The sequence below is a fragment of the Sminthopsis crassicaudata genome, chromosome X (assembly GCF_048593235.1).
Source record: "Sminthopsis crassicaudata isolate SCR6 chromosome X, ASM4859323v1, whole genome shotgun sequence".
In the NCBI taxonomy this organism is placed as follows: domain Eukaryota; kingdom Metazoa; phylum Chordata; class Mammalia; order Dasyuromorphia; family Dasyuridae; genus Sminthopsis; species Sminthopsis crassicaudata.
Genome location: NC_133623.1, coordinates 83,463,327 through 83,488,646, shown reverse-complemented (window position 1 = coordinate 83,488,646; position 25,320 = coordinate 83,463,327). Strand labels below are relative to the sequence as shown.

The window sequence follows — 25,320 nt, the reverse complement described above, 5'->3', positions numbered from 1 at the left end:
AGGTGAACAGTGTGCTTGTGGATGTGTCTGAACATGCTTGGGTCATTTTTCAATTGTGTCCGACTCTTTGCAACCCCATTTGGGGTTTTTCTGGCAAACATACTGGAGTGCTTTCCTATTTTCTTCTCCAACTTATTTTACAGATGAGTAACAGAGGCATAGAGTGTTCAGTGATTTTCCCAGGATTACACAGCTAGTAAGTGTCTAAGGCCAAATTTGAACTCCTGAAGATGAGTCTTCCTGACTTCAGGTCCAGCACTCTAACCATTGAGCCACCTAGCTGCCTATGGTTGTGTTGCCATGTCCCCACTGCCTCTCTCTAATGCCTAGGTGAGAGTAAGTGGCTTGTAGAGAGCCTGCCTGGCAGAGCTTTCCAGGGTCTTTGGTGCTGAAGTGATGTTATTTATCTCTGATGATATCTCATCTAAGCTTAGCTGTTGTGTAAGTCCTTGAAAACATTTCAGCAAAAGGTAAAGCTGGAATAAGGACTTCTCACATCAGAGGGAGAGTAGGATGTGACAAGAATGCTGCCAAAGAATTCAATTCAGGAAATGAGGGAAAATTGGATCCTTTTGGGAAATGCCTTTTAACATTTTAAAAAGAAAGTTACCCTTCTTCCTTCCCATCTTCTAGACATGAGGCTACACTAGTGACATGGGAGTTTAAGAGCAGAAAAATGTAATGAACACACTGCTCAGTTTGGGGTTGGCAAAATCTCTGTTCACACTGAGAGAAGTAATACTCTGAACCCCAAAAAGGGTGCAGTGAATGAATAGACTCAGGATAAGCAAAGCAATTAATCTTTTTAATACAGTCTTACAAGACTTTATCTACATAACTCACGAGTATGAGAACCTACAATTATATCTTCTAATCCCACCATAACCCTGCCTCCTCCTCCTTTCCAGAGTTCCATTCAGAAGTCTCACATGTCATTATACTCTCACTACATTCAGTCCTTAATATGTCCCCCCTCTCTGACTATATGTAGCATGATTGCCTTTTGGACAAATAAATAATAAATAAAAAATAGTTCTAAATTGTTCTCTAAAATAGTTAGAAAAGTTTACAACTCCACTACCAGTGCATTGAAGTTCCAATTTTCCCACATTCCCTCCAACATTTATTATTTTCCTTTCCTATCATAATGGATAATCTAATAGGTATGAGGTGTTTCCTCAGAACTGTTGAAATTTTCATTTCTGCAAAAAGCAATAATTACTTTAGAGCATTTTATATGACCATAGGTAGCTTTGAATTCCTCATTTGTAAAACCTGTACTTATCCATTGACCACTGGAGAATGATAACATTCTTATAAATTTGACTCAGTTCTCTATATATTTTAAAAATGAGGATGTTATCAAGGATATTTTCTATAAAATTGTGTCTAAGGCCAGAGAGGGATATATTATGCAACTGAGATTCCTGTCTGATTGCCAATGCAGACATTAGACTTTTAGTCTGCCATCTCATGTCCAAGCCTGAGAGGCATTTTAAACTATATCTTTATTGAATTGAGGCCATGTTATAGCTCTTTGATGATTGAGCACATAGAAGGGAACTAAGTTTATGAAATCCTAAATTGATGAAATGAAGAGAGTACTGAATTTCTTCAGTGTCAATAGGAATTTCAGGCAAAATAATCAGCATTCAAATGATCTATTGTGCTCTTTATCATATCAAAAGTTATTTGATACAGGATAAGACTTCCTAGCAGTGGTGACAGCATTGAGCTGATTTCATCTTCTATTGCATTTAGGTAGTCTTAATTTTATCCAATCAAAGGAGTGAAATTTTTTGAGAAAATAAACTCCAAAAAATGACTGAGTTTTGAAAGAAATTTGTGAAAGAAATATTGTGTAAATGAAATTTTACCCATAAGAAATCAGGCATTCAGGTAAATATTTGCTTAGAGTTATTGCTGTTCAGTCACCCAGTGATATTGGTCTTTATATGATGCCATCGACCTTTAGCCATAGAGATATTGGAGTGGACCTATTTCTCTGAGTAGCCATGGATGCTCACCAGCTCCCTGCTGTGTTCAGACCAGGCCAGGCTAGCATAGCAACATAACTGATCAACCTAAAATGTTGCTGTTAGTGTGTATCTCTTGGCTCTGCTTACTTCACTATTTAAAAGTTCATATGATTATGTTCAGTTTTTTTCTGAAATCTACCTGCTTATCATTTCTTATAGCACGCTTGTATTCCATTACATTCTATATCCCAACTCGTTCAGCTATTTAATCAATTGATTGACATCCCCTCAATGTCTAATTCTTCTTTGCCGTCTTTGCAATTATAATTATTTTTTGTACAAATAAGTCCTTCTCCCCTCCCAACTTTTTTTTTATTTCTTTGGGACACGAATCTATTAGTGGTATTATTAGATCAAAGAGTATATACATCATGATTGCCTTTTGGACATAGTTCCAAATTGTTCTCCAGCATAGTTGGAACAGTTCACAATTCTACCAACAGTGCATTAGAGTTCCAATTTTCCCACATTTCCTCCATGATTTATTATTTTCCTTTTCTATCATATTAGATAATCATTAGATTATTAATTATTATCATTAATTAATTATTAATCATTAGATTATTAATTATTATATAATTAATTATATAGATTATTAAATTAGGTATGAGGTGGTTCCTCAGAACTGTTGGAATTTTCATTTCTGCAAAAATCAATAATTACTTAGAGCATTTTTATATGTCCATAGATAGCTTTGAACTACTCATCTGTAAAAACCCTATTCTTATCCATTGACAACTGGGAAACGATAACATTTTCATAAATTTGACTCAATTTTCTATATATTTGAGAAATGAGGATATTAGCATGAATATTTTCTATAAAAATTTTCCAAGTTCTCTGCTTTTTTTAAATTATAGTTGCATCAGTTTTGTTTGTGTAAAATCTTTTTCATTGACTTTCATGAAGATGACTCATTTTATACCATATAAAGCTCTTTATCTCTTGTTTGGTCCTGAATTCTTCCATTTTCCACAGATCTGACAGCTAAACTACAACACACTCTCCTAATTAGCTTTTGGTACCAACTTTTATATCTAAATCATGTGTCCATTTTGACTTCCTCTTGGTATACAGTGTAGATTATAGGAATATACCTGGATTCTGCCCTATTCTTTTCCAGTATTTCAAGAAGATTTGGTACAGTAGGTAGTTCTTGTCATTTATCAAACACTGGATTGCTATGGTCATTTACTCCTGTGTCTTGTGTACCTCATCTATTTCACTGATTCACTATTTCTAAAACAATACCAAATAGTTTTAATGATGACCACCATATAAAATAGTTTGAGATCTGGTATGTTTACTCCACCTTCTCTCTCATTTTTTCACTAATTCCTTTAATAATCTTGAACTTTTATTTTTCCAGACAAATTTTGTAATGATTTTTTCCTAGCCCTATAAAACAAATTTTAGAAGGTTAATTGAACATAGCAATGAATAATGAAATTGTCATTTTTATTATATTGTTCATCCTACCCAACTGATCAACTGATACTATTCCAATTGCTTAGACCTGACTTTATTTGTGTTAAAAGTATTCTGTGCTCACATATTTCCTGAGTTTATCTTGGCAGGTACTCCCAAATAGTTTACAGTACCAACAGTTATTTTTAAATGGATTTTTTTTCTCTTGCTGCTGGGCTTTGCTGGTTACATATAGAAATATTAATAGTTTGTGTGTTTATTTTATATCCTGCAATTGTGCTAAAGTTCTTAATTATTTCAACTAGCTTTTAGTTTATTCTCTCTTTTTCTTTCTTTCTTTTTTCTTTTTCTTTTTCTTTTTCTTTTTGCTGAGGCAATTGGGGTTAAGTGACTTGCCCAGGGTCACACAGCTGGGAAGTGTTAAGTGTCTGAGGCCACATTTGAACTCAGGTCCTCCTGACTTTAGGGCTGGTGCTCTATCCACTGCACCAACTAGCTGTCCCCTTTTAGTTAATTCTCCGGAATGCTCTAGGTATGCCATCTACACAGAGTGAAAATTTTGCCTATTTTAATTCCTTCAGTTTTTTTTCTTCTCATATTGTTTGAGCTAACATTTCTAGGACAATATGAAATAATAGATGTGATAATGGGCATCCTTGCTTCATTCCTAATCTTATCCCCATTGTAGATAAAGCTTGATGAGGGTTTTAGATATTTTAAAGATAGCCCCATTTATTTCTTTCTGTTATACTGCTGGCTTGAGGAAGGTTATGTTGGGGAATAGGGTCTTTACATCATAGATTGTTAGAATGGGGAGAATCCTTATGTAAAATATGGAACTGCCCTGATTAGACAACCCCCTTCAAAGTAAGTAAATACCTTTCTTATTCAAGAGTAGTTATTGTTTGAATCAGTCAATTGGTCAATCAGAACCAAAAGTGCACCAGGATTGTATATATCTTATAGAATCAATCAACAGTGCTGTCTTAAGGAATTTAGCATGCCTATAGGAAATTGTATGAAAACTAGGAGGCATCTCAGCCAAAAAGATCAATATTCCTTGTGCTGGGAAATAGGAAGGAGCAGTCAAAGGAAGCTGAGCCCAGAACTGGCAGAGGTGGATTAACCAGGAAAAGGAGAAAGAGAAGGAAGGACTGAGCTCTGGCAGAAAAAGAAAATCTCCAAAATGGCCACTGAGCATTCAGAAGACCCAGGCTGGTGGCAACCGTGTAGCCACTTACTTGAGTCCTAAGTCTTCAAGAAGAGATCCTTTCCCAACTTCCCTTCTAAACACTACTGTAATCTGCTTCTTAGGTGTACAAAGGATTCTAGTCATTTGTATTTTGTCTCAGTCACAAAGAGGCCAGAGGTAAATTAGAGACAGATAGAAATGTCATTTTATGTAGAGAGCCCAACCTCTGCCTAAATATGAGAAAATTTTCTAACACATAATGTTTCAGCTAAAAAAATTCCTTAAACCTGCCAAAGAGGGAACCATGTGAGGCAAGGTATAATATTATCCATAGGCTGAGTTTCATAATGATTCATGGTTGTAAGGTGGTGTTACACTCAGAGATCACAGAATGTCAGAGCTAAAGGAGACCCTTCAACTACAATGTCACTGCACCAGGAGGACATGTGACTATATATTGACTGGCCACACTAGAAGGATCCTCCGCATTCAGACAGACAGAGTTGAGAGGGTCTTCAGAACAATGAATATCACTGTTGGAGGGGCATTTGCCAAAATTCACATACTTTATGCTAGAGATCTCCAGTAAGGAAGTGGCACTGAGATCTTTTATTGTTATAGTTGTCAAACAAGTTGAATCATTCAAAACTAAGGCCAAACTCTTCTGACCACCCTCTGACCTCTGGCAGAACCTTATGTTTGTAGGGGAAAATGTAGATTTTTTAGTAAAACTTGCATTAAAAAAGCAAAAATGAATACTTCCCTTACAAGGTAGCACAAATGAAATTGTATAACTCTAGCAGAGCTTATGCCATGCCACTGTATGAGTGACTGCTACTAGCTCGTTTGGCTCAACCTCTGCAAATTATTGTTGAGCCATTTAATGAATGTAAATGTGAAATCATAAACAGATAGTGAAGCCCCCTGTATCAAAAAGTCAATTGGTACCAGGGTGCTTTCCTTGGCTTGCTGAAATAGCAGGGGGTCATATCTTTTCCAGTAGAAATCAAGATTGTCTCAGCCAGTCCACCTTTGGTGAAATATAACCCTTGTAGAGGCAAATTTAAGTGTCCATTATGGAAGCAATAGCCAGTTCTAATCACTGGATGCCATGGTGACTGGTTGTTGCCAAGGATACCTGGAATACTCAGGCTACCTCTTTATCAGGTACCCAATATGATCCCTTTGTGAGAGGGAGAGGGGAGACTTCTTCGGAGCTTTGTCCTGGACTGTCAGATGGGAGCAGATCAAAATCACAGGGACTACAAAGTATCAGGACATACCCACATGTGTACATACAGGCACTGTGTATATTGTACATATTGACAGAGAACAAAGATACATTTAGAGATACCGAGATAGAGAAAGGCAGAGCCAGAGCTGGAGAAATATAGGTGCTGACAGCACAATAGGATGCATAAGAAGATCTATAAAGCAAGCAGCTGTTGCAATGAGACATGCATCAGGAAAGGAACAAACATCATATCGGGCACTCTGGTGACCTCACCGATCTCCTAGATAGGGCAAGAAACGGACCCCCAGTAAGTTGCTGCCCATGGACACACAGGCACTAAAGCCTCAGAAGCAACATTTGAACCCAGGTCCTCGGACTTCATGGCAACTGAAGTTCTTTGCAGAATATAATTTGACCTCCCAGAGTACCAGAAAGCCATGGTTTCCCCAGGGGACATCAGAATTTGACTTTTAATTCTCCACAAAGAAAGGGTAAAGGATCTTAAGCTTGCATGTGACAAATTAGACTAATCTATGACAAATATAAGATCGTCTATTTTACCTGGTGAAAAATGCAAAGTATGAAGGATTTGTCCTTGATGACAGTGCCTGGCATATACACAGCAGGCACTTAATAAATGCATGTTGGATTGGCTGGTTAAGACAACTCTTCTTTCCTTTCCTGTGGCCTTCTCATCTTCCTCAAGATCCATCCATTACTTCACTTTGGATCAGAAGAATCCACCTGTCTCCCTCTGTTGGAGTCCACTTTCCATCTTGTTATTGTTCTGAGACCTCTATTGTTGGTATGATGCTGTTTGGGAGTTGTTCACTGATGGGGCTCTAGCTCTAGAAGTGAATATAGACATGTGAACTTTAGCTGTCTTTTACTGAGTGCTATGCTTGCACCCTGTAGTTTCTATGCAACTCTAGGCTTTGCATCAAGAATAGTTGGAAGTCCATCATTTCAATATAAGTCCATGATTTCCCCGGGAGATTACCCTATTTGGGTGGCTCTTTTGCATATAAATTGTAATGGTCTTTGCATTTTGGAATATGGTATTTCAGACTCTCAACTCTTAGGCAAAGGGGTGACTAAGTTTAGCTCGGCTCCACGAATCCTTTCTTTTCATGCTGCTGGCAATGATGTTTTGATTTGCACGGCAATGAATGGCAAAAAGGGAGAAGCCAAAGCCAAGAATATTTAAAGAAAATATTCTCAATATATAAGAAGCACCTTCTGGCTGGATCATAGAGAGCAGAAGTGATAGGCAGGATGGAGAGAGGGGGTGACAGTGCCACGCAGGAAGTTATTCACGAGAGTCCCCGCATTCCCGAGATAGCTAATGATACCAAAATGCGCAGATGCCTTCTGGAAAAGAAACACCAAGAGCGCAATTTCCAAGACGCGTCGTGCTTGAATTACTAAGTTAACTGGAAAACCAGCTCTAGAAGCAAATGAACAGAGTTGGATCCGAACCTGTCCGGGATATTGAGGGGAGTACAAATGGGCTGGTAAATGGGAAGGGAATAAAAGGGAGTGTGGGATGCCTGTGGGTCAAATGGAGGCACAGCCAAGAGGGCAACGGAAATCTCGTAGTCTCAGGAAGTGAAGAGTCTTCAGGGAAATGGATGAGGAGGGGAAGAGGGCAAGGTTTAAAAAGGGAATGAGAGAGGGCTTGTTTTGGTGGCGGGAGGAGGCATCTATTGGAGTAACTGAAAGGGAGCAAAAAGGAGGGAAAGTAGAGGCCTGAAAGAAATGAAACAAAAAAAAAAAAAGAAGAAGCAAAAACGTAAAGAGAAAGGGAGAGGAGGAGGAGGGGAGATGGAGGGGGAAAGAGCTGTTGGGAAGGGGGCCATGGTGACAGAAGGGGCTTCCAGGCCACCACCTGGAGGAAGACCCCGCTGAGGATACCGAGAAGGGGCCGCCAAGGGGAGGGGCCGTCAGGGGGAGGGGCGCCAAGGGGAGGGGCGCCAAGGGGAGGGGCCGCCAGGGGGAGGGGCCGCCAGGGAGAGGGGCCGCCAGGGGGAGGGGCCGCCAAGGGGAGGGGCTGTCAGGGGGAGGGGCCGCCAGGGGGAGGGCCGCCAGGGGGAGGGGCGCCAAGGGGAGGGGCGCCAAGGGGGAGGGGCCGCTCGGGAGCTGGTCCCGTCTCTCAGCTTTCCTGGCATTTTCGGCGCTTGCTACAGTGGCCGGTACATCATAGATACTTAATAAATGTTTGTTTACTGCCGGAAAGGAGAGACTGCCCTGCGGGGAAGAACTGGAAAAAAACTTAGATAAAAGTATCCAGAGCAGCCTTAATCACAGTGGGAAAGTGCAAAGCAATCGGGAAAAGTGAAGGTCAAGAAAAGAACATGGCATTTGGTATGGAAGAGATAATGAGAAAAAGCGTGAGAAAAGTTTCAGTGCAACTAGGAGGGCAAGTTAGAAAGTTGGGGGGTGGGGGATGAGCAGATCTGCACTCCCTCTCCCACGTGGAGTGGGGGGCGGGGTTGAGCCGCCGCCTTCTTTTCCGCCCCCTGGTACAGTTGGATCCCGGGCTGTAGCCGCACAGCCGGGGTTTGCATCTCTATCTCCCCTTTCCCTCATCCTCCTAACCTCTAGTGAGAGTGCCCTGCTTGCCCCCTTCCCCTATTTCCCGCCCTCTCCTTTCCACACACAGGACCCCCTTCGACCATGGACCGGGGCAGCAGCGGCGACCTGAGCGGCAGCGGCAGCGACTCAGCGCCCGAGTGCTGGGACCAGACGGACACCGAAACCTCGAGCCCCGGCGGCGCCCTTCCAGCCGCGGCTGCCGAAGCCCAGAAGCTCAGCGCGGCCTTGCGTGAGCAGCTCAACGTCCACACCGGTGAGTTCGTGCAGTCCCCCTTGCAGGGCCCGGGCCGGCCGCCATCGCCGCCCTCAGCCGCCGCCACCACAGCCACCGCCGCCCCGGGAGACGGCTCCGGAGCAGCAGGCCCTGCTGGCCCCGAGGCACCTGTGGAGCCTTCTCAAGAACAGACGGTGTCTTATGAAGGTTCAAATTCAGCGGCTGGCATGGAGGCTCCAGAACCTGTCATAAAAAGGGGAGAGACAGAAATGTCTCCCGAAGAATCATGGGAGCGCCAAGAAGGGCCCGGGGAAGCGGAACCGGGGGAGGGCTCTTTGGGAGCCGAAGGACCTGCGGAGGTGAGTGCCCCCAAAATGATGATGGGGAAGGAGGGAAAAGTACCAAAACGTAAATCTGCGCTAGCGCCACCAGCTGCGGCCAAAAAAGAGCATGTCAATGTCGTGTTCATTGGGCATGTAGACGCTGGCAAATCAACCATCGGAGGGCAAATAATGTACTTGACTGGGATGGTGGACAAAAGAACCCTGGAGAAATACCAGCGAGAAGCTAAAGAAAAAAACAGAGAGACTTGGTACTTGTCATGGGCCTTGGATACAAATCAGGAAGAGCGAGACAAAGGTAAAACTGTAGAAGTGGGCCGGGCCTACTTTGAGACGGAAAAAAAGCACTTCACCATCCTAGACGCCCCCGGGCACAAGAGTTTTGTCCCTCACATGATTGGCGGCGCTTCTCAAGCTGATCTGGCCGTGCTGGTCATCTCCGCTCGCAAGGGAGAATTTGAAACTGGATTTGAAAAGGGAGGACAGACGAGAGAGCACGCCATGTTGGCAAAAACAGCAGGGGTAAAACACTTAATAGTGCTTGTTAACAAGATGGATGACCCAACGGTAAATTGGAGCAATGAGAGATATGAAGAATGCAAAGAAAAGTTGCTGCCATTTTTGAAAAAAGTGGGCTTCAATCCCAAAAAGGATATACACTTCATGCCCTGCTCGGGACTGACCGGTGCAAACCTGAAAGAGCCATCAGATTTCTGTCCTTGGTATACTGGCCTACCATTTGTTTCCTATCTGGATGATTTGCCAAACTTCAACAGATCAGTGGATGGACCAATCAGGCTGCCAATTGTGGATAAATACAAGGACATGGGCACTGTGGTCCTGGGCAAGTTGGAATCAGGCTCTATTTGTAAAGGGCAGCAGCTGGTGATGATGCCAAACAAGCACAACGTGGAAATTCTTAGAATCCTTTCTGATGATGTAGAAACTGATTCTGCAGCCCCAGGGGAAAACCTCAAGATTAGACTGAAGGGAATTGAAGAAGAAGAAATACTTCCAGGATTCATACTTTGTGATCCGAAAAATCTTTGTCATTTTGGACGCACATTTGACGCTCAGATAGTGATTATTGAGCACAGATCTATCATCTGCTCAGGTTATAATGCAGTGCTACACATCCATACCTGCATCGAAGAAGTAGAGATAACAGCCTTAATCTGCTTGGTAGACAAAAAAACAGGAGAAAAAAGCAAGACCCGACCACGTTTTGTCAAACAAGATCAAGTATGCATTGCCCGTTTGAGAACAGCAGGAACCATCTGCCTGGAGACCTTCAAAGATTTCCCTCAGATGGGGCGTTTTACCTTAAGAGATGAGGGGAAGACCATTGCAATTGGAAAAGTTCTGAAACTGGTTCCAGAGAAGGACTAAGCATTTTTCTTGAAATGGACTCTGCACAAGCCTACTTCCCACCGCTTCCTCTTATTCTCTGCCCATCGATAAACTTCTTCCCATAGTTTGCAAAGACAAATTGCACAGCAAAAGTCCACATTATGTCAGCTTTCTCACACTGAAAGCTCTGCTATGTCACTGTTGCTCCTTCCAAATTCTGCTTCCTTGGACAGATTCGGCAACCGCTTTATAAGTGATGTGGACATGATTGCTTACATTAATGAAAAGCCTAAATGAATTTTTTACTTTTAATTTTCTCCTTAAGCATAAACATGTTTTTCTAAGCAGATCATTTAGAGTGTGCAGGTATGTATGCACATTTACAAAGACAACTACCATGTTAATAAAATATTCAATTTGGAATTCTTAAAAAAAAAAAAAAAGTTGAGAATCTCTAGAAGGGACATCAAATAAAGGTGATTTTGGAAATGGACTTAAGTAATTTGGCCACAAAGGGGAGGGGCTATATGGGAGGATAATCAGAAGGGATGAATAGACCCAGACAGAGATGGTTTTAAGGACTGGGGAGACACAGACTTGTTTATAGGCTGTGGAAAGTAGCCAATACCCAGGGGGGTATTGAAGTGAGACATGATAGAGGAAGTGCTCTGTTGGAGGAAATGGGTTGGAAGGGGACCACTCATGCAGGTAGAGAGGGGTTTTGCTCAATAAGCAGTAAATACGTCCTTATGTGTGAGACAGAGGTGATGGAGGAGACAGTGGCAGAGGGCACCTCAGTAATGGGAGAGGAAGAGGGAGAGGAGAAGAAGGAGCTCTCAGGGACTGACCTACATATTTTCAGGAAAATCTCCACTGAGATCATGGGGGTCAGGGTGGTAAGAAGCCATGGGAGATGTGAGGAGGGATGAACATTTTCTGAAGAGCCATTATGGTTAGTGTAAGAGTGAGTTCATTAGAAAACAAAATAAAGATAGCCTTGGGGCTGCAGGAGTAGCTTGGTCACTTTTTGCAGCAAAGTAATTACTATATATGTAGCCAAGAAAGAGGCATGGCAGGTAGACAGTGGTCCTATCATACAGGACTTGGAATTGAAGTCTAAAAATACTATGGTGAGTTTGGTATCAGCCCTTTACAAATTCACTGTCAATCATTTTTAGATTGGGAAAAGGAAATGAAATGGCTTTTGGGACCAAACCTTTCATTATTCTGTGTTTTTTTTCTTGCTGAGGCAATCAGGGTTAAGTTACTTGCCCAAGGTCCCACAGCTAGTGTCTGAGATCAGATTTGAACTCGGTCCTCCTGACTTCAGGGCTGGTGCTCTAACCACTGCACCACTGCTCCGCATTGTTCTGTTAACATAGCACAGCAGATGTCAGAAGAATGGGGCATTCTGGAAAGTGAACTCCTTTTTGCTGAGCACTTTTTAAATTTTTTCTTTGATGATGATACAGGATACATTGATGTCCGTGGGGATGACAGATGATAGACGTGAGTCTAGGTGTATCTGACCATGGTTGAGTTTCTTTTCAATTGTGTCTGAATCTGTGTGACCCCATTTGGCTTTTTTTTTGAGGGGGGGCAAAGATTCTACAGTGGTTTTCCATTTCCTTCTCCAACTTATATTATCCACAAGGAACTAGGGCAAAGAGTGTTAAGTGATTTGCCCCAGATTTCATAGCTAATACAGATCTGAGGCCAGATTTGTATTCCTGAAGATGAGCCTTCCTTACTCCAGGTCCAGTGCTCTATCTCCTGAGCCACCCAGCCGCCCGTGGTTGTGCTGCCATGTTCCCACGGGTCCCTCTGATGCCTAGGTGAGTGTGACTAGAGTAGGTGACTTAGGGAGCCTGCCTGGCAGAGCTTTCCAGGGTCTTTGGTGCTGAAGTGATGTTATTTACCTCTGATGGTATCTCATCTAAGCCAAGTCATGTGAATCCTTGAAAACTCATTTCAACAAAAGGCAAGGCTAAGATAAGGACTTCTCACATTAAAGGGAGAGTAGATGTAGACAGAAATCCCATAAACAATTAAGTTCAGGCCAATAAGCAGCTGTTGAAAGTTCATGAGGCAAAATTTGATTACTTTTAGAAATGGCTTTTCTTTTAACATTTAAGAAATAAATTTACCCCTTATCTTTCCAGTCATCTAGAGATGAGAGTGCACTAGTGAGCTGGGAACAGAAGAGGCAGTACCATCTCATGGACCACCCCTCAATTCCAAGTTGGCAAAATCGAGGTTCACACTGTGAGAAGTAATACTCCGAGTCCTCAGAAAGGCACAGTGAATAAACAGACACAGAATAAGGGAAGCAGTTAATCTTTTTAATACACTCCTGCAGGAGCTGGTGTGAAAACTCCATAATTTACCCTCACAACTCACAGGTAGAAGGCCCACAGGTATACCCTATAATCCTGCCTAACCCCACCTCCTCCTCCTTCCCAGAGTTTCCATTGAAGGAGACCTTTTAGAAGCCACATGTCATTCAAGTCCCACTACATACAGTTCTTAATATGTCTCCCCTCCCTGATCATACATCCTATGTTCAAAGATGGCGACTAACCTCACCCTTGGGGTGTATCAGTTAATATTCATGAGGTTGATTCAGCATGGGTGCTTCTAAAAAGCTTATGGCTTGTCATTGAGGGCAAGAACTTACTTTTTTTTTGGGGGGGGAGGAATAGCAACAATACATAGAAAATGAAAGCCATAATAACTCACATTTCTATTGTATTCTGTTTTATAAATGCTTTACATATATTATCACATGTAATCCTTACAATAACTATTTGAGGTACATTCTATTATCACCCACATTTTCTTTTATTTTTTTAATTATAGCTTTTTATCGACAAAATATATGCATGGGTAATTTCTCAATATTGACCCTTGCAAAAACTTCTGTTCCAACTTTTCTTTCCTCCCACCCCCTTCCCTAGATGGCAGGTAGTTCCATACATGTTATATATGTTAAAGAATTATGACGAATACAATATATGTATACATATTTATACATTGTCTTGCTACACAAGAAAAATCGGATTTAGAAAGAAGGTAAAAATAACCTGGGAAGAAAAACAAAAATGCAAGTAAACGATAACAGAAAGAGTGTAAATGCTATGTTTTGGTCCACACATTTCCCAGTGAAGAAGTTACTTTTTTACAAAAGCTTCTGAAGACACAGGAAATCAGGATGTCAGAATTTTAGCATAGATCAGTATCTTCACAACATAAAACAAGATAAGTTTTAAATGCATTAGCTAGATATAAAGAAGACAGTATAAAAAATTCCAGAACTGAGTAATTATTTTTGGAAGTCTTCAATGACCAAAAAGAGAAAGAGAGGATCCCAGATGGTAAAATTGATCATTAAAATTACATAAAACTCACATTTTTGTAAAAACAAAATTAATGCAGCTAAACTTAGGAAAAAGCAATTAAATGGATAAAAACCTTTGTAGCAAGTTTCTTTGATGTGTAAAATATATAGAAAATTGATTCTAATAATCAGAAGGGAAATTTCTCAACTGATAAGTGGTCAAAGGATATGCACAGGCATTTTTCCAAGGAAGAAATTTAGCCTATCCATATCTATATGGAACAGTTCTACAAATTACAAATACTCAAGAAAACACAAAGCACCTCTGAATTCTACTTTACAGCTATGAATATTAGAGCTTTGATACTGAAGATAAGAAGATAGCTAGTTAAGAGACCAGTTCATTGACCTTTATGAAATGATTTATAAAGATGACTTTTTTTTAAAAAAAAGGAAAATGACAGTTTTTGGAAGGAAGGTGGGGAAACAGCCTTACTGTTTTTTCCCTTTTGCCACTGTCTAGCCATTCTGAAAAATCTATTTTAAAATATGTTCTAAAAATACTGAATTGAGCATATCTTTTGGTATCATGACTGAGTCTGTACTGCAAGAATAGCAAAAAAAGAGGAAAAAAAACTCATGTGTAAAAATATCTTTATAGCACTTTTTTGTGGCAGTAGTAGTAGTAGTAGTAATAACATGGAGACTAATGGGGAGCCCTTCAATTGGAACAATGTCTGAACACATGTTATATAAAACAAATTATGTTATATAAACATAATGGGATATTGTTACACCATTAGAAATTCTTAAATGAACAGTTTGAAAGAAACCTGGGAAAACAAGAACCAAACACAAAAGTCTCTTATGTAGATGAAAGATTAGAGGTCAGAATTATAAGTAATAGTTGGAAGTTATGAAGAGTCCAATTTAGGCATGAAATAGGAAAAATCTTCCTAAATAGGAAAATTTTCCCAAAATGCAATAGTCTACGTTGAAGAAATAGGGGGTTCCCCTTCCTTGGAGGAGAAGCAAGGAAAAACTGGATGACCATTTGACTCTGGGTATTCCTTTCCTTTGTAGATTAGATGAGATGACTGCTATGATCCTTTCTAATTCTCAAATTTTGTGCAAATTATGTGTACCAAATTTGCCAAGGGAATCTGAGGGCAACATAGGGATTTAAAAAGTTGTTTACGGGGGTTGGGGCAGATCACGTCTATAGAGCTGACCTGCACTCTCCCTGGACACTTCTGACAATGGCAGACTGGAGGTTAATGAAGAAATCTTTTAGTTCCAGGGACAGCAGCAAGAGGAAGCAGACCACCTGCCACCTCTAATCTCTCTTTCCAGGTGACTCACTCTTTAGCTAGACTCACTATCCTGCCCCATAGGGAACAGGTGGTGGGAATGGCCGAGTGGCCTCTCCTTCAGAGGAATTGCTTTCTCCAGAGATGACTGCAGGTGCTGAGATGGAAGCAGGGCCAGTGTTCTGAGAGAAGCACATGGATTTGAGAGACTCAGGCTCAGGCTGCTGAGTTGTTTCCATCATGGACTCAGGGAAGTAGTGGTTGAGACGGTGGTAGTAGTTTGACTGGCCTGGCCCAAGCTGCCTCCTGGCTCTCCCTCAGCAGGACTTGTTGCTTCAGGAAAGAATACACGAGGGTGTTGCAGAAGGGAAAAATGTCCCGATTAAAAAAAAGACAAGGGAATGGAATCCACCACTTAGAGATGAATGAACTTCAAGTTTGATTTCTGGGAAGTTCTCTAGACTGTATTTATAGGGATGCTGGGATTTTCATTGGCCAAAATAGAGTACCAAAGCAGGTTTGCTGCTGACAGATATGCATAGTAATGGTAGCATTAGGGGTAAGATGGAGGAAGAACACTGACTTCGGCTGCTCAGACTACTTTGTATTATGACTTAAATTCATTGTCATCTAATTCTGAATCTAAGTGTGAAAATCTATCTGATTATCTACATTAGATAGTTAAGTATAAAAAAAGCTTTAACTTAAATCCAAAGAAATGGGTAGATACAGACATACCTAATCCTATCTGGGGACTCCCTGCCTATATTTATTCTGGGAGGGGGAGATGAACATCTAGAAAAGGGAATGAACAGGTAAAATCAGCATGACCATCAAAAATAGCCCAAGCAAACTAACTTCATGTCTATCTTTGACATGGTTGCTAAAGTGCTCAACCATGAGAACATGCTATGGAGAGTTTGCATAGATTTCTGCAAAATCCTTGAGAAATTATTCAGTGCTTTTTTTGTGGAAATGATGTGCACATGTGGCCCAGATGATAGGGAAATTAGATCTGGGATTGGCTGAAGGACTGGAGGATCAGGGTTGCTTGTGTCTCCAGTGGAGTGACTCAAAGTTCTGTCCTGGGCTCCTTGGTGCTTAATATCAGTCTAATCCTTGGGACTCCAATACCAGTCATCTATCCAGGATTCTAGAGGCAGGGCAGCTGGTGTTGGAGAGAACAAAGCCCCAAATCTGAAATACTTTTAGGAAGAAATTGATGAAGTCACTTGGTAGAGGAGACTGAGCCAGAAAGGAGGGTGTGGCACCCTGTGTCCAGGCTCTGGGAGGTTTTTGTTTTAAAGGATTCAGACCAGAGTACCCACATATAATTAGGGGGCAGATGCGCCCGTGCATGTCTGTGTGCCCTCTGTCTCTTTCTGCCAGTTCTGATCTCTATCTCCTCCTGCCTGGACAAAGCAGGTTGCCCCTCCTGTCACCCCCTTCCTCCTTTGCTCTGGGGGCTGTCAGGAATCCAAGTCCCATTCAAGGGCTAGGGTTTTGCAGACGCTGCTGAGCTAGTGTGCTCTCCCCCTTTGTGGAGCCCAGGACACCCCCCTTGGCCTCCCCCCTTAACTCTTTGTCCTTCCCCTTCCAATATTTATAAAGGGGCTGCCCCATAACCACCGAAAGCTGAGCTCCGCTGCTGCTCCTTGTCCCAGCAACCTGGCCACAGGAGCTCAGGACCCTGGTCAGCACCAGGCCCACGTCCAGGTGGAAGACGCATTGTGATGTAAAGCTGAGTAAAGGGAACCCAGAGCCCAGAGACAAGGCTGGAGGTGGGGATCCCCACTGCTCCGGGCCTGATGTCCCTCTTCCCTCCCCCCTCCTCCCTTTCCCCTCTGCTCTAGGAGACTAGCCCCACCTTTTAGTGATATCACAATGACTGCCCCCCCACCTTCTATAAAGTGTAAGTCTTCTTTTTCTCTCAGAAGATGAGAGGAGGGTGTGAGCTCACACCCTCTGCACCCCCTTTTCTTCCTGTCATCCTGTACACTCCTCCCCATTACCCCCATCTTCCAGACTGACGGATCCCGAGGGTCCTGCTAAGTCCAAATGGCTGTGAGTGAGGTGGGTGCCCCCTTCCCTGCTCCTGCTTCAGCCCTTCCCTGTCTTCTCTTCTCTTTCTCTTTTCTTCCTTTCCCTGTCCTCTCCTCTTCTCTTTCTTTTTTCTTCCCTTCCCCCAACCTTTCCCTGTCTTCTCTTCTCTTTCTCTTTTCTTCCTTTCCCTGTCCTCTCCTCTTCTCTTTCTCTTTTCTTCCTTTCCCTGTCCTCTCCTCTTCTCTTTCTCTTTTCTTCCTTTCCCTGTCCTCTCCTCTTCTCTTTCTCTTTTCTTCCTTTCCCTGTCCTCTCCTCTTCTCTTTCTCTTTTCTTCCCTTCCCCCAACCTTTTCATGAAACTCCCCCATTTCCAGTTGGCTTCTCTTGGTGTTTAGGAGCATGTATGTAAGGGTGAGTGGAAGGTGCTGGGATCATTTACACCTTTGCTTATGTGTGTTATGTATATATACATATACATATACATATACATATACATATACATATACATATACATATATATATATATGTATATAGGTAAGAACTGTCTGTGTGTGTATCTGCATCTCTGTATGTGTAGATACACGTGTGTACCTGAATGTGCCTGCTTCTTTAGGCTGCCACTACCTTTGGGCTTCCTGCCTTCCCAGGCCTGGGGCCTGGGGAGGAGGTGAGCTGAAGCTCAGATAAGGCCAACAGGGAGAAACTTTTGGGGCCATTCCCTCCCCTCCCCACCCCAGGTGTATGTTTCCATCCTTTTTCTCCTTTCTTCCCATCCTTGGCTAAACCTTAGGGCTAGAGAGGAGGAAGTCCAGGAACTCTTGCCCTCCCCTTTTCCATATCATTAATAGTTTATATTATATTTCTGGTGAAATGTGGAAGAAGAGATGGTCCCTGAACCTGCGGATCTCTCTGACTGACAGATTGAAAGAGGAGAATTATATTAATGTGCTCTTCTCTCATTTTTTTCCCCCTGAGGCTGGGGGTTAAGTGACTTACCCAGGGTCACACAGCTAGGAAGTGTTAAGTGTCTGAGACCAGATTTGAACTCTGGTCCTCCTGAATTCAAGGCTGGTGCCCTATCCACTGAGCCACCTAGCTGTCCCGTGCTCTTCTCTCATTAAGAGGGATTAGTACATTTTATCTTTGAGCTATGATTGCTTGGATTTCCCCCTTTGAAAAATTCCTGTTTATCTTTGCCCTGTTGGGGAATGGCTCTTTTTGAATATTGGAATCCCTTCCTTCTATATCTTACATATGCAACAATCCTTTGAGAACTTGACTGCAAAGCTGTTTTTTTCTCACATTATTGTTATCTTTCTCATTTTAGCTGCATTCGGTCTGTTTGGGCAAAAACATTTCATCTTCATAGAAGCCAAATTGTCATTTTATTTTCTGTGATCCTTTCCATCACTTGTTCTGTTATGACCTCTTCCCCATCCATACATTTGAAGAGTAATGTCCTTCTTACTCCTCTAATTTGCTCTTGGCTTTTCCATTATCACATCTGCTTTTGTAAAACTCAAATAACGTGCCCACCCCATTGCTGAATTTGGATGCATTAAATGCTATGTTATTTTATTTGTTTGCTTCTGTATATGTCATACCTTATTTTTTCCCATTCATCAATCTTTCTATTGTTTTCTGGGCAAGTGAGATGTCCCACAGAACCTGAAATCAGTAAGACTCATCTTCCTAAGATCAAATCTGGCCTCAGATGCTGGCTAGCTCTGTGGTTCTGGGCTCTGTTTACCTCAGTTCTTCATTCTGTCAAGTGAACTGCAGAAGGAAATTGCGAACCACTCAAACCCAAAATGGGGTCAGAAAAAGTCAGACAGGACTAAATGACAAACTATTTTGTTGTATAATTTGAGATCTGCTACTAAAAATCACTAATTCAAACCCTTTTCTTTCTTCCTTCTCTCCCTCCATTATTATTATTGACATTCTTGACTTCTTTAAAAAGTGGATGTACTCTTTTTCTTTTTTATAATAACTTCTTTATTTTTCAAAATGCATGTTAAGGCAGTTTTCAACATTTACCCTTGCAAAACCTTCTGTTCCATATTTTGCTCCCTCCCTCCTTACCTCCCTTATCCCTTAAACAGCAAGTAATCCAATATAGATTAAACATGTGTAAATCTTCTAAATATATTTCTACATTTATTATGCTGCACAAGAAAAATCAGATCAAAAAGGGAAAAATGAAAGAGAAAAAGCAAGCAAGCAAACAACAACAAAAAAGGTGAAAATACTATGTTGTGATCCACATTAAGTCCCCATAGTCCTCTTTCTGGATTCAGTGTTTTCTCTTTCTTACATCAATAGGATGTCCTATGTATCCCTTCTTCTTCCTGTCCTAAAGAGCTATGCCACGTGTGACAAATAGTATTTTTTTGTTTTAGGGAGGAAAAACGGAGCACCATTAATAGATGGATTCTTCAAGATTGTGTGCAATATGTGACTCCTCTGGATCTCTCACCACTTAGATGTACAGTAGGGTGATGGTGTCTTCTCATGTTTCCTTTGCAGTCCCACTTGATCTTTAAAATTTTCTACAGGTACTTTGAATTTTTTGCTATCATTATTTTCATTTAAATTGTTGTAGTTACTTTGTATATATACTGTTCCTTGGCTCTACTTATTTCACTTCACATAAGTTCACAAAGCTCTTTCCCTACCTCTCTGTACTCATAACATATATTTTTTCTTACAGCTCTGTTACAGTGTTTCATGACATTCATATTTCATGCCTTGTTTAAGCATTATTCAGGTGATAAGCATCTACTTTGTTTCTAATTCATAACTGTCAGATTAAGTGCTATTATGAAGATTTTGGATTGGAAGGGGACATTTTTCTTACCGATTGCCTCCTTGAGACATAATGGAGTCTTTGTATTAAAGGCTTTGGATATGTTTCTTACTTTCTTTCATAATTCCAAATTAGTTTCCAAAATGGATGTGTCATTTTACAATTCTACCAATCATGTATTAATGTGTGCATATTCCCATACCCTTGTTTAGATATCAAAAACATTCGTGCCATAAAATGAATTTGATAAAACTTTCTTTACCAGTTGTTTCAAAAAATTCATAGTCTTGAGATGAAATATTTTTTCAATGTTTGGCAGAATTTCATCTTTATTGATTATGCATTTACCCTTTCATTTTTCAGACTGGTGATTGGTTATGCATTTACCCTTTCATTTTTCAGACTGGTGATTGGTTATGCATTTACCCTTTCATTTTTCAGACTGGTGATTTGTTTTTTTTTTTCATTTCTTTTTGTTAATCAAATTAACCAATAGTTAATCTACTTTATTTGTATGTTCATAAAACAGCACATATTTCTAATTATTAGTTTCATTTAAAATTTTTTTTCTTAACCTCAGCTTTGATTTTCAAAATTTCCACCTTAACAATCACAATCTAGTTACTAAATCTATAAGCAACCTAGACTTAATACAATACTTTTGTTTATTTGGCTTAGCTGTGAAGGTTAAATTTTCCTTTAAAAGGGAGGTTAATCCTACAATAAGACCAAAATAAATCAAAGCAATCAATACTACCTTTTTAAAGGTTTTTTTTTTTTAAAAACTCTACCACCTAACCCTACCACTGGTATTTCACTTACATGGGCTCCAGGACAGTCCCTATGCCCATGTTACAGATCTCTTCTTCTAACCTCTCAATTTATCTTGAGCTTCAAAGTATGTCTCACCTTTTGTTGGCTCTCCTGCTGGAGAATTTGATTTGACTCATTTTAAAGTCCTTTGGAAGGAAGTTTTGGAGGACTAGGCTGAGTGCTTCCTTTTCTTATTACTTCCACTTTACACTTGCATGTTATCTTCTCCATTAAACTGAGCTCCAGCAGAGTAGAGACTGGCTTTTCCCCCTTTTTTTTTTGTCTTTAGCACTTACTTAGTAAAGTACCTGGTCCATAGTATGTGCCTAACGATATGTTCATTAACTGACTTATGGATCAGATTCTCAGTAATAGGAGAAACTGATATTTAAGGCCTACAGAGAACAATTTCTCATTTATAAACATAAGAAGAATTTCTCATTTTTAATTTCCTAACATAAATTGTCAATTGAAGAAATCTAAACTATTTACAAACATATGGAACAATGCTCAAAATTTAAATAACAAAAAAAAATGAAATTTAATGAATCTTTGGTGTTTTCCTTAATAACCATGAATAACAGGGCATTAATACCAAAGATAAGGAGATAGACAGTTAAGAAAACAATTAAATTTCTCTTTATGAACTTATTGGCAAAGATAACCCTTTAAAAAACAAACTGACAAGTTTTGGAGAGACTGTGGAAAACAGGCCCAATAAGAAACTGTTGGTGTAGGTATGAGTTAGTACAGCCATTCTAAAAACTAATTTTAAAGTATCTTCGATAAACATTGAACTGAGCATACCTTTTGACTAATTTTACCACTTCTGGCCTATATACCAAAAAGATCAAAGAAAGATTGGAAAGACACGTATACAAAAATATTTATAACATTTTTTTTGTTTTAGATGTAAAGTGGAGATTAATGGAGTGCATTGGCAGAATTATCTAAACAAGTTATGCTTTATAAATATAATGAAATATTATTGCACCATAAGAAATGCCTAAATGAAGGCTTTCAAAGAAACCTGTGTAACCAAGTATCAAAAATCAAAGATCTGCTATATGGATAAAGGATTAGACTTGCTCTTCTAGGCTTCTAGGTCAAAAGCATTTGGAAGTGAAACAGAGGCCACTTTAGGTCTGACAACAGGAAAAATTTCCTAAAAATATGTTTTCCAAAAGTGCAGTGGGCTGTCTTGAACATGGGATAGGTTCCCCTTTCTTGGACGTTTTTAAGGAAAAGCTGCATGACCATTTGTCTTCTATACTGGAAATACCGGTCATGTATAACTTGGATTATTTGGACCTTCTAAATCACAATGTTTATGCAAGTTATTTAAACCAAGGCTGACAAGGAATCTGAGGACAACACAGGGTTTTTAAAATAATATTTTATTTCTCCCAGTTACATATAAAGACAATTTTAATATTCGTTTAATTTTTATAAGTTTTAAATATTCTCTCTCTCTCTCTCTCTCTCTCTCTCTCTCTCTCTCTCTCTCTCTCTCTCTCTCTCTCTCTCTCTCTTTCTCAATCTCTCCTTTCCCCTTTCTGAGACAGTCAACAATTTAGTAGGAGTTATACATGTTCTATCATGAAAATCATATTACCATATTAATTAGGTTATGAAAGAATACACAGAACCAAAGGGAAAAAATTATGAAAAATACAAAAAGTGAAAAATAATGTATTTTTATCTGCAGTCAGAGTTCATCAATTCTTTTTCTGGAAGTGGATAGCATTTTTCATCATGAGTCCTTTAGAATTGCTTTGAATCACTATTGTAGAGTATAGTGAAGTCATTCACAGTGGATAATTGTATACTGTTACCATGTACAGTATTCTCCTGGTTCTACTCACTTCATTTTGCATCACTTCATGGAAGTCTTTTCAAGTGTTTCTGAAGTCTCCAGTCTTATTTATTATACCACAGTAATATTCTATAGCCATCATTTGGGTATGTTGTACTGCTTGGGCTACATCCTACAAATTTTGGTTTGTTGCCTCATTGTTGTAATTTTCTTTAATGAAATTATTGATTGTTTCTATGTTTTGTTCTTTGGCCTACTCATTCTTTTGGATTAGATTATTTAGTTTCCAATTAATTTTTAATCTCTCTTTCCATGGCCTTTTCTAAAATGTAATTTTTACTGCATTCTGATTTGGATGCATTTAATATTTCTGCTTTCCTGCATTTGTGAGGTTTTTATGCCCATGGTCAGTTTTTGTGTATGTACTATATCCCCTTAAGGAAATGGTATATTCCTTTCTATCCTTATTCAGTTTTCTCCAGAGGTCTATCATAGCTAAATTTTCTAAAATTCTAATTTCAAGTTCTGTCTTGTTTGTTTTGTGGCTATATTTACTAGACAGAGAGGAAAATTAAGGCCTTCAGTATTATACTTTTTACTGTGAATTTCTTCCTCTAATTCCTTTTCACATACGGATGCCATAGTATTTGCACCAAATATGTTTACTATTGATACTGCTTTGTTGTCTCTGGTACCTTTTAGGAAGATGTACTGTCTCCCTTTATTTCTTGTCTTTGATTGTGATGGCTTCCCCAGCTTGTTTTGTTATTATTTTTAATTTCAGCTGAACCATAATATATTCAGCCTTTTACCTTTGCTCTGAATATATGTCTGCTTCAAATGTGCTTCTTATAAACAAGATGTTGTAGGATTTAGGTTTTAATCCACTCTTTCCATTTTATGAGTAAATTCAATCTATGCACATTTCCAGTCATGATCAGTAATTGTTTATTTCCACCCATCCTGGTTTTTTCCTTTTTATACTTTTCTCTCTGTCTCCTTTCACCATCCCCTCTTCACTGGTCATTTGTTTCTGACTAACTCTTCCTCAAATCGTTCTATCCGTCTCCCCCCATGTTTTCTTGTTCTCTTCCCCTGCTTCCTTAGAGAGCAAGATAGATTTCTGTACCCAAGTAAATGTGTATGCTATTCACTTTTTGAGTCAAATCCATTGAGAGAAAGGTTCAAGCAATGCTCATGCCATCCCATGTTTCTCTCCATTGTAACAGGTATTTTCTACCTTTTAATGTGATGTGAGTTATCCCATTCTTCCTGTTCTCTTCTTCTCCCAGTTGAATCTTCTTTCTCACACATTAATTTTTTGTATCATTCCATCAAAATCAATTTATACTCACATACTCTGTCTTTGTATACTCCTAAATCTGCCCTAATAGAGATATAGTTCCTGAGAGTTAAAAATATTATCTTCCCATGTAGGGATGAAAACACTTTAACTTTATTAAATGGCATATTTTTATTTTCCCATTTACCTTATTATGCTTCTCATGAGTCTTACATTTGAAAAATCAAATTTTTGTTTGTCTGGCTTCTTTTTTTTTTACTAGGAATATTTAAATGTCCCTTTTTACATTGCAAAATCTTGTGTAATTCTGAATGTGGCTCCCTGATATCTACATTGTTTCTTGCTGGCTGCTTGCAGTATTTTTCCTTGACCTGAGAATCCTGGAATTCAGCTATTATAATCCTGGTAGTTTTCATTTTGGGAACTTTCAGGAGGTAATTGGTGAATTCTTTCAGTGTCATTTTGACTCTGATTCTAGGATATCTTGACAGTTTTCCTTGATAATTTTTTGAAAGAAACTATTCAGGCTCTTTTTTTTTTTTTTTTGATCATAGCTTTTAAGAAGTCTCATAATTCTGAAATTATCTCTCCCGAATCTGTTTTTAGGTCAATTGTTTTCCCAGTGAGGTATTTTATTTAAATTTTCTTCTAGCTTTTCATTCTTTTGATTTTGTTTGATGTGTTATTGCTTTCTCAATTATTAAATTAGCTTTCACTTGCTGAATTCTAACTTTTAAGGACTTTTTTTTCTTTGCTTCAATTTTGAATGAATTCACTTTTCCATTTGGAAAATTCTACTTTTTAAAGGGTTGTTTTACTCAGATGATTTTTTTTGTATCTCTTTGTCCATTTTTCTTTGTGCTTCCTTTTCCAAGCTGTAAACTTCTTTTTCATGTTTGTCTTTTAAACATCTCGTTTCTTCTTCCAATTTTTCTTCTACCTCTCTTCCATGATTATAAAAATCCTTTTTGTGTTCTTCCAGGAGGAATTTTTGGGTCTGAGACCAATTCATGTTTCTCTTTAAGGTTTTGCATGTAGATGTTTTGGCATTTGTTGTTCTCTTCTGAATGTGTGTTTTCATCTTTCCTTTTGCCAAAGTAAGCTTTTTATAGTCATACTTCCTTCCTTCCTTTCTCCCTCCCTCTCCTTTCCTCCTCCTTTCTCCCTTCCTTCCTTTCTTCCTTTTTACCTTCCTTCCCTCTTTTCTTTGTTCTTTCCTTCCCACCTTCCTTCCTTCTTTCTTTCCTTCCCTCCTTTCTTCTTTTTCCCTTCCCTCTTTTCTTCCTTCCTTTCTTACCTCTTTCTGTTCTTCTTCCTTTCTTCTTTCCTTCCCTCTTTTCTTCCTTCCTTTGTTCCTTCCTCCCTTCCCTCCTTCCTTTCTTCTCTCCTCCCTTCCTTCCTCCTATCTTTTCTTTCTTTCCCTTGTCTTAGCTTGCCGTTCTACTACTTCAGAGGCTTACCTGTTGTTCCTTTGCCTCCACATCTCTCAGACTTGAC

At 39.7% G+C, this 25,320-nt stretch overlaps 1 pseudogene; it reads left to right on the top strand.

The window, feature by feature from the left end:
• Positions 1 to 25,320, top strand: part of LOC141549201 (eukaryotic peptide chain release factor GTP-binding subunit ERF3A pseudogene) — a 71,747-nt pseudogene that overhangs the window by 33,815 nt on the left and 12,612 nt on the right.